Below are 15,329 nucleotides of genomic sequence, written 5' to 3' on the forward strand. Positions count from 1 at the left end.
CGAATTCTCCCCTCGTGGTCCAGTAGCCGTTTGTCCCTCTTTTGCTCAGCTTCTTTATTCTCTGTTATTTGGTCTTCTATATCACTAATTCATTCTTCTGCTTCATTTATCCTAGCAGTGAGAGCCTCCATTTTTTATTGCACCTCATTAATAGCTTTTTTTTTTTATTTCAACTTGGTTAGATTTTAGTTCTTTTATTTTTCCAGAAAGGGCTTTTATATCTCCCGAGAGTGTTTCTCTAATATCTTCCATGCCTTTTTCAAGCCCGCCTAGAACCTTGAGAATTGTCATTCTGAACTCTAGATCTGACATATTATAAATGTCTGTATTGATTAGGTCCCTAGCCTTCAGTTACTGCCTCTTGTTCTTTTTTTTTTTTTGTGGTGAATTTTTCCGTCTTGTCATTTTGTCCAGATAAGAGTATATGAAGGAGCAAGTAAAATACTAAAAGGGTGGCAACAACCCCAGGAAAATATGCTTTAGCCAAATCAAAAGAGATCCTAAATGGTGAGGGGGGAGAAAGGGGATAAAAAGAGGTTCAAAAAGGAAGAAAAAAAAAGAACAGAAAAGAATTAAAAAAATAGAAAATGAATAAAGAAAACTATAAAAAAGAAAAATATATATATTAGATAAACTAGTTAAAAACGTTAAAAAAGAAAAGGGTAAAAGTTAAAAAAAGAAAAAAAACTTTACCAGAAGGCAAGAAAAAAAAATGAAAAAGAAAAAAATTAAATTAACTGAAAGACTAAAAAAAGTCACAGGGTGGGACGTCTGGGTGGCTCAGTTGGTTAAGCAGCTGCCTTCGGCTCAGGTCATGATCCCAGCGTCCTGGGATCGAGTCCCACATCGGGCTCCTTGCTCAGCAGGGAGCCTGCTTCTCCCTCTGCCTCTGCCTGCCATTCTGTCTGCCTGTTCTCGCTCTCTCCCCCTCTCTCTCTGATAAATAAATAAAATCTTAAAAAAGAAAAAGTCACAGGGAGAAAGCCATGAGTTCCGTGCTTTGCTTTCTCCTCCTCTGGAATTATGCTGCTCTCCTTGGTATTGAAACCGCACTCCTTGGTAGGTGAACTTGGTCTTGGCTGGATTTCTTGTTGATCTTCTGGGGGAGGGGCCTGGTGTAGTGATTCTCAAGTGTCTTCGCCTCAGGCGGCATTGCACCGCCCTTACCAGGGGCCGGGCTGAGTAGTCCTCTCGGGTTTGCTTTCAGTAGCTTTTGTTCCCTGAGCGCTTTCCATAGAGTTCCAGAGGACGGGAATACAAATGGCGCCCTCCTGGTTTCTGCCCCGGAGGAGCCGAGAGCCCGGGGCCCCACTCCTCAGTGCGCCCTCAGAGAACAGCGCCCAATTACTCCCATCTGCCTGACCTCCGGCTTCACTCCGAGCTCACCGAGCCTGTGGGTGATTCAAGGTAACCCTGAGCTGTGAGCTTACTGTCGGCTCTTTCTCTGTAGCTGGTTTTCCTGTTATAATACCTGCAAGCTCTGCGACACTCAGACACCCCCGATCCTTTTGTGACCCTGCTGGACCTGAGGCCATGCTGACCTCGCGTGGGCTTCGGCCCGGTTTAGCCTCTGGAGTGATGTCCCTCAGTGGAACAGACTTTTAAAAGTCCTGATTTTGTGGGCCGTTGCTCCGCCGCTTGCCGGGAGCCGGCCCCTCCCCCTGAGGTCTATCTTCCATTCACTTTGGATTCACTTCTCCACCAGTCCTACCTTTCAGAAAGTGGTTGTTTTTCTGTTTCCAGAATTGCTGTTCTTCTTCTCTTCGATCTGCTGATGGATTTGCAGGTGTTTGCAATCTTTAGATAAGCTATCTAGCTGATCTCCTGCTAGCTGAAGTAGTCTCAGCCTGCTACTTCTCCCCTCAGTTCGGCAATATTTCTATTACCTTTGGTTTGTTTAGATTTACTGTTAACAACATAACATAATTTTATCTTTTTCTTTTTGTTCCTTTTAAAATATGATAGTATCCTTAGATGATATCATGCATATGTTCAGAACATGAAAAAAATCACAAGCTAATGATCAGCTATGGTAGCTTAAACTTCTGGAGTATTCAGAAAGTTTCATATTTTACAGAATCTTAAGGCACGTTCAGTTTCTATGACTCAGGAAGTCAGGCTCTGCTTTATATTATCAGCTTAAAAAGGGCACAGTGCTTAAATAATTTTGAAATCTTAGAAAATATTCCATTTAGTTGCTGCTTGAAATATATATTACCTCAATTAAATTAGTTGGAAATTGGCATTTTAACATCTGTTAAATTTTAAAAGTATACGTTTAATCAGCATTTCATTATAATAACAAAGAGCTCACTATCTACCTAATATTTTCCAAGCTGGGCACTTAGTTGAGACTCCGTATTTCTCACTGGTCTTAAGAGTCCTGTTGCCCTGACTTGATAAGATCTAGATAACAGATCTCAAGTGTATGCGTAAATCTCTCAGGTGACCTGTTGAGGTGATGATGCCACAATATTTTCTCTCAGAAGAGAGGAAGAGCTGGTGTCAGTTCTGTGGGTATATATACGCTTTTTAATTAAGAAAAAACATAGGCAGTAAAATATTTTTTGGACCCACAGTTATTAATGTTATTAACATTTTGAAATTTGCTCCCTTGATGATACTTTCTCATGTTACTGAATCACAGGAACTATGGAAAATGGCCCTGGATAGCCTATAATGTCCAATCAGTAGTATTTAATAACCGAGACAACACATCATTTCCCTATAGATGCCTGCATCCACAATATCCCACAATCATAAAAAAAGATACTTTCTTTTTTAAGTTTAAGCTACATCTAAACCATGCTTTTAGTCAGAATAAAATTAAATTCTTGTAAGAGGTATAAAATAATGTAACTTCTAACAAAATAAATGGGAATTTTTGAAGTTTTACTGTCTTTTGAAGGAAAACATCACTGCCTCGTCTCATCCTGATAACAATAAATGAGATGACACAGCTCTTTGCTCTCAGCAATTTTATGAGTGTGTGTGTTGGTTCTGTGGATCAGATGCATTAGTATTTTTTTTAAAGATTTGTGGGACAGACTATTTTTATAGAAGCGATAAATAGGACATATGTCTTGTTAGTGTCAGTAGCCATTCTTACCCCACTTGGAATAAGGGCAAACGAGGAACCAACACAAACGTTTTCCGGGAAGTGATTCCATTACCTTGAACTTTTCTCAGTAGAAGAAAAGGTGGGAAATCTCAGGTAGGAAGCTGAGACACTTTTGCCTCACAAATAAGTACACAATTCATATGCCATTAAAACTGGGAGGGCTGCTGCAGGCTGTTGGCTGGAAGGATTTGCAGAGAGCAAATGAAGACAGATAGGTACGTTTAAGGTCTCTTGGCCATAGCCAGGACACCATTTACAAAATGTGCCCATAATATAAGTAGGAAACAGAACTTGACCAAAGCCTGCTGCGTGTCCTATCTTCCCTCAATTTACACAGCAAAGACACTGCCCTCCACCACCACCTCCCCACAGAATCCTCCCTCGTTGTCAGTCAGAAACTTACTGTGGACTTCAGATGAAGAAGTAGGTAAAGAAAGGAATAAGAGAAGAGGGGAGACAACCATTACCAACACACACACACACACACACACACACACACACACACACAGGTGTTGGTCTCTGCTTTATCCCAGCCACCTAGTTAACAAATGGGGATCCCATGGCACGGAGTCTCCCCAAGCCACACAGGTACTCAGTTTCCACACCTGACTCTCATCCAGTGCTTCCTCTGCTACACGACTTGAGCAGTGTAAAAGGATCCCTTTCCTAAGTCAGACAGATGATATCCCTACAGGAAATTATTTCCACCACCACCAGATAATGGTACATATCACTTATTTCAGAGAGAAAAAAAGGAAGGAAAAGTCATCTTGCCATTTAGATAATGAAAATTTTAGAGAATAGAAACCTCTCTGGATCACAGTCTGGTTTTTCATTTGTTTGTTTTTTAAATATTTTATTTGACAGTGAGAGATAGTGAGGGAGGATAGAGAGGGAACACAAGCAGGGGAGCTGGAGAGGGAGAAGCAGGCTTCCCACCCAGCAGGGAGCCCAATGTGGGGCTTGGTCATGGGATCGAGCCAGAGCTGAAGGCAGACACTTAACGAATGACCCACCCAGGCATCCCAATGACAGTTTGTAATATTTCTCTAAAAGAAAAGAATGACAAATGGGAATTTAAATCTATTAACTTTCATGAAAATAAGTACAATGGAGTGTGTTCCACTTTTCCCTCTGGGTGGACTCCTTCCTGAGAAGTGTACCTTTGTCTGCATCTTGAATCCGCCTGCAATTCCAAGTAGTCCTCACAGATTTTGAGGATTGGAGGCAAAAGTACACAAAGTCCAGTTCCTGGAGATACCATTCTGGCTTTGCTCATCTGAGAGGCTTGGGAAGTCCATTAAGAGTGAGACAGTAAGGGCCTATTTAATGTTAAAATCTGTTTAACTGTTAGGGCCTGCTTAGCTAGAGCAACTCCATATTGCCTAGGTATCCATATTGTTGCTTACATCCACGGACTTCATTCCAGGAATAAACACCCCATTAGTTCCTGGTATTGGTTCCAGGTATCGATTCTGGGAGTAAACACCTTAACAATAGAAGCCACATACCTTGAGGTCCGTGGTAATGCCCTATAAAACCAGCTTGTGAGATGGGGATGGGGTCACTCTTTTTGGAGGTGGACCTGGCCGGTCAGTCTGACTTCTAGTGCTTGGTATAGAATAAAGTTTGCATGACTTTCACTTTGTCTCAGTCTCATTCCTTTGATAATGGGCCTGAACAGAGACCTTTTTGTGGTGGGGCTCACCAGGTGACTGGACAGGACAGTACACAGTGGTGCAAAGGAACACATTAGAACTTCCATTTGGAAACTTTTTCATCTCATTTTTAAAAAAATCCTTATATTTATATAAGCTTTGCACTGGATATAAATTATAGACTTATGATGCATGTAGTTAACTTACAAATACATAAACACACACACATAAGAGGCTACATATGCTGAAAGATTTTTATGGTAGAAATGTAGAGACCACTGACATGAACAAGATTCCTGGTCTTTTCTAAGAAGCTGATCCAGAATCCAAAACAACCATTGGTTCTGGGCTCCATCAGCCAAACCATCTATATGGCTGGTCCAGAAAGAATGAGGACCATGGAACTCCAAAAGGGCTGTTTCACCAAACTTGGCAATCTTGATCATCCCCTCATAGGCAGGGCATGGGTGACACAGAGGTGAGTGAACCATTCTGCCCCAACTCACCTGCAAACACAGCAGAGCTGTGCACAAATAAAACCCCAAGCCTGTGGTGAGGGTTGTGATGAGGGGAAAAGAAAGGGAGGTGAGATTCAGTTAGAGTGCAGTGAAGGAACCTCATGCCTTTCCTGGACCATCAGACCTACGGGAGGTGTGGGGAAGGTGCAGAAGCCATGGGAACCCCGGACAACATTTAGCAGAGATCACACACACCATACTCAGGAGAGTCGTTAAGAATGCAATGGTTTGCATTTCCATTACATTTTTGTGAGTATCCTATTGCATTCAAGGTAAAATTTTGAAGGTATTTTCCAACGTAAAAAAATTGAAAATCCACTGGGAGATGTTATTTGCTTTGGATCATGTGAATAGTTCTGCAGACAGAAAAGAATGGATTCCTGCAGTCAAGTATATGGACACAGTGACTTGACTAGGAAGCAAGGGGGCTAAATACATTGGACCAAATTAAACAGATTGGCTATTCCTCAGGCACACAACCACTGATGGTGCTCACAAGCTGGCTTATTAAGACAGACCTCTAGCTAACAGGCCAAGCAGCTGCTGTGAGTGCACTTAAGCACAGACAGCCTGGGAAACACCCCAAGGTAAGGGCTACAAGCAAGGATGCAGCGAGGTCAGTGAATGACCCAGTTCTGGTGAAGGCAGCATCTGCGCTGGTCAGCTCTCACCATAGAGGATGATGTGAGAAGCACAAGTGGAGAAAGAGAAGTATTTCAACTTCGATGTCAGAATCAATCACCTGAATGTATCACTAGATGTAGAAAACGAACTGAACTGAGAGTCTAACTGGTTCATCCACGACGCGCTGTCTACATTACCTGCTTGTCTTCTACAGAAAGGACGTCATTATTTCACAGATTCTCTGATCCCCACCACACTGGGAGAGTCTGATATACTTGTCAAGGTGAAGCCAGACATCAGGGGACAGACTCACAGGAAGTATGAATGTCGTGCAACTCCCTGAGAGACCGGCACCAAACGAAACATTTCATGGCATGACATGATAAGATATGATATATGATGGATGTATCGACAAACAAAGGGATGGTGAAAAATACTATAAATTATAGATGTGAAAAAAAAATGACCTCTGCCATCTCAGGAGAAGTACCCTACTTTTAACTTAATTCTGCCACTCTCAAGGGCTATCATGTCTGTGTTCTTTTTATTGGGGTGACATTTTTGCCTGTACTCAGCATATGGATAATTTATCAGTGAACAAGTTCTTATTAAAACCCTTTGCAGGAATTCCTGAGTGGCTCAGTGGGTTAAGCCTCTGCCTTCAGCTCAGGTAATGATCTCAGGATCCTGGGATCGAGCCCAGCATTGGACTCTCTGCTCAGCGGGGAGCCTGCTTCCCCCTCTCTCTCTGCCTGCCTCTCCGCCTACTTGTGATTTCTCTCTGTCAAATAAATAAATAAAATCTTTTTAAAAAACCCTTTGTATTCAAATTACAAGCAGACTTTATATAATAAATGCCTTTCTATTATATAAATGTCATTTATTTTTATGATAATTTATACATTTGTATACATCTTATATATTTTTATAATAAATGTTGTTATATAATAAGTGTTTTGTGAATGTCCTCTTTGTTTTATAACATTCCACTCTGATACCAGTCCACTAGTTTTCTAGGGAATAACAGTGGGATGGTGAAAAGTCAGAGGTTGAAATCTTAAGCAAAGGGAATCAGAGGGCCCAGGCTGAGACAGTGCTTAAGAGAGAGTGCAAGAACTGAAATCATCTTGGTGGTTTTAACATTTATGAATTTTTACTATGTCAAAATAAATATAAAATTTGGGAGTGGAAGAGTTAAGGCAATCTTAGAGAATACACTCAAGCCAGCAATGCACTTACCCATTAATCTCTTTCTCCCCATACATTGAACAGGTTTTGCTAGAAGACTTGTACATTTCACTGATTTCTAGAATTCAAGAATTATATCTCCCAATAGAAGGTAAAAGCTTACCCATGTTCCCTTTACTGATGGGACGGTGGTGGGGGTATCCAGCTCTGCTAATGTCCAGAAATGGCCCTGATTCACACCAGGGCTGTGTTACTCTCCTCTTGGACATAAACGCCAAGGGGTATCACAGAACACCAACGCCAGACAAAGTTTCTCTGAGATCATGATAAAGGGGGACAAAATGAAGGTAACTCATAATTGTTTTTAAGTATAGAAACAAAGATCACCCCCAAAATACCCCCCAAAATACCAGGCACCCCATTCTCTTCATTAATATGAGTGACATCTACCTCATTACCAGTAATGGTTTCTTCTGACTATAATCTTCCCTCCTATAGATAAGATTTATTGATATCATAGAATTGCCTCTGCCTTCAGCATCCAATTAAATGTGATTAGATTCAGCATTCAATCTAAATCCAATCTAAAGTGACCCCCCACTTTTCGTCTTTCCCTCAAATCACCCAACCAAAACCCAATCCAACAGCAGATTTTTTTCTAACACCTCCTCCCCAGACACCTCCTGGTTCCCCATGGTATATGTTCTCCCTCGTTGCAATGAATAATAAGCCCAGCTTGTTCTGGATAAAACTCGTTCATAGGAGTGTTCCTGGTGGTCTCTGGCTAGAGGATGTGGACTTTGGAATGATCTCAGGGCAACCAGCTGATTATCCCTCCCAAAGGAGAACACCCCCCATTCTTCAGTCCTTCCTCCAAACACCACTCACTCCACAGCACTTCCATCCTCCCCCAGCTGAGTCAGGTCCCATGTGCTGCATTCTCCAGACCCCCTGCACTCCCTCCTGTGACAGCCACTGCCTATCATGGCAGGCTTCTTACAAGTGCATTGAAAGCTCCTTGCAGGCCCAGGGAGGAATGTCTGACCACATTGCCTGTAATTAGTCTGGGGCCTGTTGAAGCGGATCAGTAAAAGTTGGCTTATTCATGGACACATGTCGTAGAGCTTTCCAATCTCCCTGAAGACTGAATCACAACAGTGTAATCACATATTTTAAAAGGTTTCCAAGTAGCCAATATGTTTTGATAAGAATCTGTAAGATAAAACAGCATTAACAATTGAAATTTAATGATGCAAAGAAAACTCCAAATTATTGAATCTAAGTCTTTTATTTTATATGTCAAATACAAATATCCTTGTCGCTTTTGAAATTAATCACAAAACTTAAGTGTTTATAGAATACAGTTTAAAAAGCATTTTACCTTAAGGTATTACTTTATGATGACAAAAAAAATCATTTAAAAAGCTATTACCAAAGAATATATTTAAGATAATTTAAATATGCAACTTGCAACAACCACATATATTGTAAATCTACTATTCTAAAAACAAGAAACAATTATCTCTTGTTTACTTTAACATTTAATGTGCTGAAAAGTCCAGAGAACCATTGGTTTATTAATAAATTCATATAAAAAAGGGTAGTGAACAATCACACTGCATGCATTTTCCCTCTTTGAAAATTATTTTTGAATTATTGAAAGTGTTTAAAGACATTATTTGAAAGGTGTGCAAGAGAGAGGAAAATATGCCTGCATGCTTACTGCCTAACAATTTAAATTACAAATATACAGAAGCACCAACTTTTAGTTATTAGATGAATAAATTTTAGATATTTAATGCATAAAGTGGTGATTATAGTTAATAATAATGTATTATACATAGAAATTTTCTAGGAGAGTAGATCTCAAGTGTTCTCTCCACAAGAAAAGGGCAAAGACATAAGGTGATAGATATTTTAATTAGCTTAACTGTGGTATGATTTCCTGGTTTCACTTGTGAGATGATTGTGAAATCATTTCACAATATATAGGTAATTGAAAACATCACATTGTACAACCTTAATCCATACAATCGTTATTTGCCCATCATACCTCAATAAAGCTAGAAGAAAAAATGCACAGATGTATACACATACATGTATATCCATATATGTTACATGGTGTATATACATGTGTGCATTTTAGCATCCTTAAATTTGTATTATGTATTCCAGTTTTTGCTGGAAAATGCTGTTTTCATTATTCTACATAATATGGCACACTAAGGTTGATAAGCAGATATGATGCCCAAGTAACTTTTTTCTTTCTCCAGGGGTTTCTTCCAGGTCAACTTGAACTTGAGTTTGGAGAATTGCCTCCCTGCTCTACACCAACCACTGCCAGCATCCCCAGCTCATTCCAAATCCTCTGGTTCGTCAAAACTTTCATGAGCATAAAGAGAGGTTTTTTCTTGGGAAAACATTGGATAACTCTACTATTGACCACCTGTGCATTTATAATGAAGGATCAATCTGTGTGATTTGTCTATAAACTTGGAAGGGCAAAATGAATGCTTTTCCTTTTTACTCAGAATAACTAAAGGTATGAATGGATATACTATTAAAGGTAAATTTTCATTAAAAAGTGTTCACAAAAAAAGAACTAAGAGTTCTTTGTGTGTCCCTACCTCTAAGAGGTTTTCTCCTAGGATTTTCTTTGATCATTTTATAATGTTATGTTTTATAGCTAAGTTTCTGATATATTTTGAGTTAATTAGTATTAAGGGTCTGAAGTTTGGGTTGAGATTTTTTTTGAGCCTATGGATGCCCATTTTCTCCAGTATTATTTTTTAAAAGACTGGCTTTCCTCTTTCAGAAAAAAATTGTCAGAGACCATAGTGAGCGAAGAAAAAAAAAGTAAAACTGAAAGTGAAGATTTTTATTGCCTTTATAAAAAATGCTTTAAGAGATTGCCATTTCTAAACAAATAACAATTTATAGAGGTACATTAAGCAATAAATAATTGTGAAATTGAATCATGTTCAAAATTAACCTAGCATGTTTGAGAAGAAGACCTCATTAATCATATCCATTGCTATGAGATCATCACAACTTTGCGGGTATATTGGTGAATCTGAAACACAACTTGATCTCACATGGCCCTGCTGTCATCTTGGGCCCTCACTCAGGATTGTAAGGTCACCTCCACTTTTTCTGTTGCGTCTTCCTCTATCTTCAAGCCAACAATGATATGTCAAATCCCCCTGTGCCTGAAATCTCTCTGACCTTTTCTTCTTTTTACCAGACAAAGCCTGTGTAAAGAGCTCACCTGATTGGGTCTGGCCCACCTGGATAAACTCTATGTCTTAAGGTCAAGTGACTCAGAGTTTTAATTACATTTGCAAAAATTTCTTCACAGTGGTACCTAGATTAGTGTTTGATTGAATAATAAGAAGACCTGAATCTTGAAGAACTGTGTTTAGAGTTATTCCTACAATGGGGCACCTGGGTGGCTCAGTCAGTTAAGCGTCCAACTCTTGATTTTGGCACAGGTCAGGATCTTAGGGCTGTAGGATTTAACCTATTAAAGATTCTCTCACTCCCTCTCCCTTTTCCCTCCCCTTCCTCTCTAAAATAATAATAATAAAATTATTACAACCATGGCTTACATCCATACTGTTCTCCGTACTGGCTTCACTAATTTATAGTCCTACCAACAATGCATGAGTATTCCCTTTTCTCCACATCCTCACCAACAATTATTATTTCTTCTGTTTTTGATGGTAGCCATTCTAACAGGTGTGAGGAGATATCCCACTGTCATTTTGATTTGCATTTTCCTAATGGTTACTGCTGGTATGCATTTTTTTCTTGTACCTGTTAGCTATCTATATGCATCTAGAGGACTGTTGCAAGTTTGTTTGTATCTGCATGTACCTGTTGGCCATTCTCTTCCAATTCTATCTAGAACTCACTCAAGCAGGCTAGCCCACTACCAAAATACCTGCCTTAGAAATCATTCCTCCTCTCTCTCTGCCTGCTTCTCTGTGATCTCTGTCTGTCAAATAAATAAATAAATAAAATCTTTTAAAAAATGGGGTGCCTGGGTGGCTCAGTGGGTTAAAGCCTTTGCCTTTGGCTTAGGTCATGATCCCAGGGTCCTGGGATCAAGCCCCACATCGGACTCTCTGCTCAGCAGGGAGCCTGCTTCCTCCTCTCTCTCTCTGCCTGGTTCTCTGTGATTTCTGTCTGTCAAATGAATAAATAAAATCTTTTAAAAAATTAAACAATTAAAAAAAATTGGGGCTCAGTGGGTTAAAGCCTCAGCCTTCAGGTCAGGTCATGATCCCAGGGTCCTGGGATGGAGCCCCACATCAGGCTCTCTGCTCATCGGGGAGCCTGCTTCCTCCTCTCTCTCTTCCTGCCTCTCTGCCTACTTGTGATCTCTGTCAAACAAATAAATACAATCTTAAAAATAATAAAAATTTAAAATTTAAAATAAAAAAAAAAAGAAATCAGTGACCACTTTCTACATCCAAAGTTTAATTGAAAATCTTTATCTTAACAAACACTAGAGCAACAATTGACATTGATGGAAACCAAAACCTCCTCATTGGAATGATGTCTTCATTTGTCTTCTAGGCACTCTATTCTCTGATAAGTCTTCTACCTCAGGAGCCACTGTATCTATGTTTTTTTTGTTATTTTATCCCTATTTTCTCATTCTGCTTTTCTCTAACTCCTTGGAGTTAATATTGTCTCATGACTTTAGATCCAATTGGTATGCTGGTTACTCACAGGTTTGTACTTCCAGCCTGGACCTATACCCCTGAACTCCTTCTCATATGTCTAACTCCATATGTGTTGGCTCACACCAAGTGTCTAGAAGTCATCTGATCTTTCCTTATCTCCTATCCTTGCTCTTTGAATCTTTTCCCACCTCCAATCTTTCTTCTTCCAGCTAATGGCAACTCCATTCCCCTAGTAGCTTAGGCAAAAATTTTTGGTGTCATCCTTAATTTCCAACTCACATCCCACATCTCTCATATCAACCAATCCCACTGGCCCTATTTCAGAATTTTAACTGGTGTCTAGCAATGTCTAACTCCCTCTCCTGCTCTTACCCAAAACTTATCACTTTTTCCTGGGGTTTTTTCATTTCCTAACTTTTAGATGACCTCTACTGCTTATACCTTATGCTTCTACAGTTTATTCTTAAAAACCGGAAGGAGTGAGACTTCTAAAATAAGGCATACAGTGCCACCCCTCTGCTCAAAGCACCAGAAAAACTTCCCGATTCATGCAGTCAAGTCTAAAGTGTTTACTATGGCTAACCAGGCTCTCCACTCTTCCCAGCAATCCCCCTTCCTTGATCTGTACCTTCTCTGTGTTGTCTAGTTTGTCTCTGAGCTCTTCTTTAAACGTCACAGCTTTTCACCTTATTTGCTTTGGCTCTGTCCTCACGTGCTTCTCCCAGACATTTACATGGCTCTGCCCTCACTTCCAGCTCCTCTGCTAAAAAGGCACCATGATAGTAAAAACTTCTCTAATAACCCTCTGTTTTTTTAAAAGACAATGGTCCCCACTTCCCCATTTTGCAATCTTTGCCCCCCTTTTGTTTCATTTTATTTAAAAAATTATTTTTAGAACTGGTATAGAAAGATCATGAACTCACCTCCTTCCATAAACACAACAAACCTATGGCTGCATATGCAATAATTCCCTCCTCTGAAAGAATCCTGAAAACTGTAAGGACCTATTTATCCAGAGTGACTCCATCTCAGTTAAATAGCCACTTTGTTGTTTATGCAGTAAACTTAAATTGACCCTGCCCCCCCCCCGAGAAACTTACTTAAAGCAAGTCCAGAAACCAGTAAAATGTAGTCAGCTAAGGGGGAACCCTCTTACACTGTTGGTGGGAATGCAAGTTGGTGCAGCCACTTTGGAGAACAGTGTGGAGATTCCTCAAGAAATTAAAAATAGAGCTTCCCTATAAACCTGCAATTGCACTCCTGGGTATTTACCCCATAGATACAGATGTAGTGAAAAGAAGGGCCACCTGTACCCCAATGTTTATAGCAGCAATGGCCACGGTCACCAAACTGTGGAAAGAACCAAGATTCCCTTCAAGGGATGAATGAATAAGGAAGATGTGGTCCATATACACTATGGGGTATTGTGCCTCCATCAGAAAGGATGAATACCTAACTTTTGTAGCAACGTGGACGGGACTGGAAGAGATTATGCTAAGTGAAATAAGTCAAGCAGAGAGAGTCAATTATTATATGGTTTCACTTATTTGCGGAGCATAACAAATAATATGGAGGGCATGGGGAGATGGAGAGGAGAAGGGAGTTGTGGGAAATTGGAGGGGGAGATGAACCATGAGAGACTATGGACTCTGAAAAACAATCTGAGGGTTTTGAAGGGGTAGGGGGTGGGAGGTTGGAGGAGCCAGGTCGTGGGTATTATGGAGGCCATGCATTGCACAGAGCACTGGGTGTGGTGCAAAAACAATGACTTCTGTTACGCTGAAAAGAAATAAAAAAAAATAGTAGTCGGCATAGAATAAAGCTTTGCATAACTTTAACTTGGTTTCAGTCTCGTTCCCCTGGCCAATCAGTCTGACTTCTAATACTTGGCACAAAATAAAGCTTTAAATAACTTTCACCTTGTCTCAGTCTCGTTCCTTTGATAATGGACACTAACAAAAACTAGATGAACAGTGCCTCCACCACAAATTATAAAAGAGCTACACTGAGATAGGTAGGAGCAGCAGAGACATGCTTTCCCCAAAAACACCACAACTCCAGGCAGGGCAACACACAATCAGAAGGACCTCAAAGATATTGAACTTTTCCTGAGGGGCAAGGAACTTGTCTTCTATATCAGGCACCCCATTCCCTGGGCCCTGCACCAGAGAAATAAGCCTCCAAAACACTTGGCTTTCAGAGCGATAAGTACTAAAAAGGCCATGTGTTGTGATAAGCACTGGGTGTTTTGGGGTTTTCTTTTGCCTGATTTTTTTAACTTTTTTATTATGTTGTGTTAGTTACCATACAGTACTGCATAAGTTATTGATGTAGTGTTCCATGAAGTGCTGGGTGTTATTCGTAACTAATGAATCATTGAACACTACATCAAAAACTAATGGTGTATTATACAGCGGTTAACTGAATATGCATACATAAGAAAGACACTTGGCTTTCAAAACCAATAGGGAGTATGTCCAGGATGACCACAGAACTCTAGGGAATAGACTATCCATTCTGCAAGGACTCACACAGAGATTCACTCAGCCTGGGACTGAGCATAAAAGCAGCATTTTGAAAAAACCTAGATCATATGTGGAAACTACTAATCTTAAAGTGACTTCCAGCAAGACAGAGGCCTGTTGTGACTCTTTCCAGAAATGAAAGTGCTGGTGGGCACTACTGTTGTAGTCCCACTCTACCTATTAATGCTGGTGTTGGCAGGTACCATATTGGCACTCTGACCTACTAGTGCCACTGGGGCCACCTTGCCACACACATAACACAGCACACTGCAGCCAGCCAGGAGAACCCCAGCTCTACTCTATATGCCAGCTACACCAGAGCCATCCAGGAAATCACCCTATCCCCCTGTGCTGCAGCCATGCCAAGGTCCGATGCCTCATCTATGTGCTGCCTACAAGAGACCCACTTCAAAATGAAGGCACATGCACCCATGAAAAGACATTTCATGTAAGTGAAAACCAAGAGAAGCTGTTGTAGTTAGACTCAGACAAAATAGACTTTAAAATAAAGGCTGTAACAATAGACAAAGAGGGGCATTACATAATGATAAAGTGGTCAATCCAGCAAGAAGATGCAACATTTATAAATACTTATGCACAAAATATGAGAGCGCTACAAGACAGACAGCAAATATTAACAGACCTGAAGGGAAAAATTGACACAAGAAAATATAATATAGTACAATACAAGTAGACAACTTGAACTCCCCCTTACATCAATGGATGGATCATCCAATTAGGAAATACATAGGGAAATATCAGTCTTAAACAACACGTTAGACCACATGGACTTAAAAGACATGTACAGGACTTTCCATCCAAAAGTAGCAGAACATATACTCTTCTCAAGAGCATATGGGACATTCTTTAAGATGTATCACATGCTAGGCCACAAAACAAGTCTCAGTATATTGAAGAAGACTGAAATCATATCAAGCATCATTTCCAACAACAGCAGTATGAAATTAGAACTCAATTACAGGAAGAAAACTGGAAAAATTATT

The 15,329-nt window shown here is 40.2% G+C and overlaps 1 long non-coding RNA gene across 5 annotated transcripts in view; it reads right to left on the minus strand.

Annotated features, from left to right (window-relative positions):
• Positions 1-15,329, minus strand: part of LOC309859875 — a 599,272-nt gene that overhangs the window by 196,693 nt on the left and 387,250 nt on the right. For 4 of the 5 annotated variants that reach the window (XR_014309003.1, XR_014309005.1, XR_014309006.1 and 1 more), the window contains exon 1: positions 1,712-1,844. The exons of the other annotated variant lie outside the window; for it this stretch is intronic. This is a non-coding gene — a long non-coding RNA (uncharacterized lncRNA). Of the gene's footprint in view, positions 1-1,711; positions 1,845-15,329 lie in introns of those variants that run through there. 5 annotated transcript variants of the gene reach the window in all.

The sequence above is a fragment of the Mustela nivalis genome (assembly GCF_964662115.1).
Source record: "Mustela nivalis genome assembly, chromosome: 2".
Classification (NCBI taxonomy): Eukaryota; Metazoa; Chordata; class Mammalia; order Carnivora; family Mustelidae; genus Mustela; species Mustela nivalis.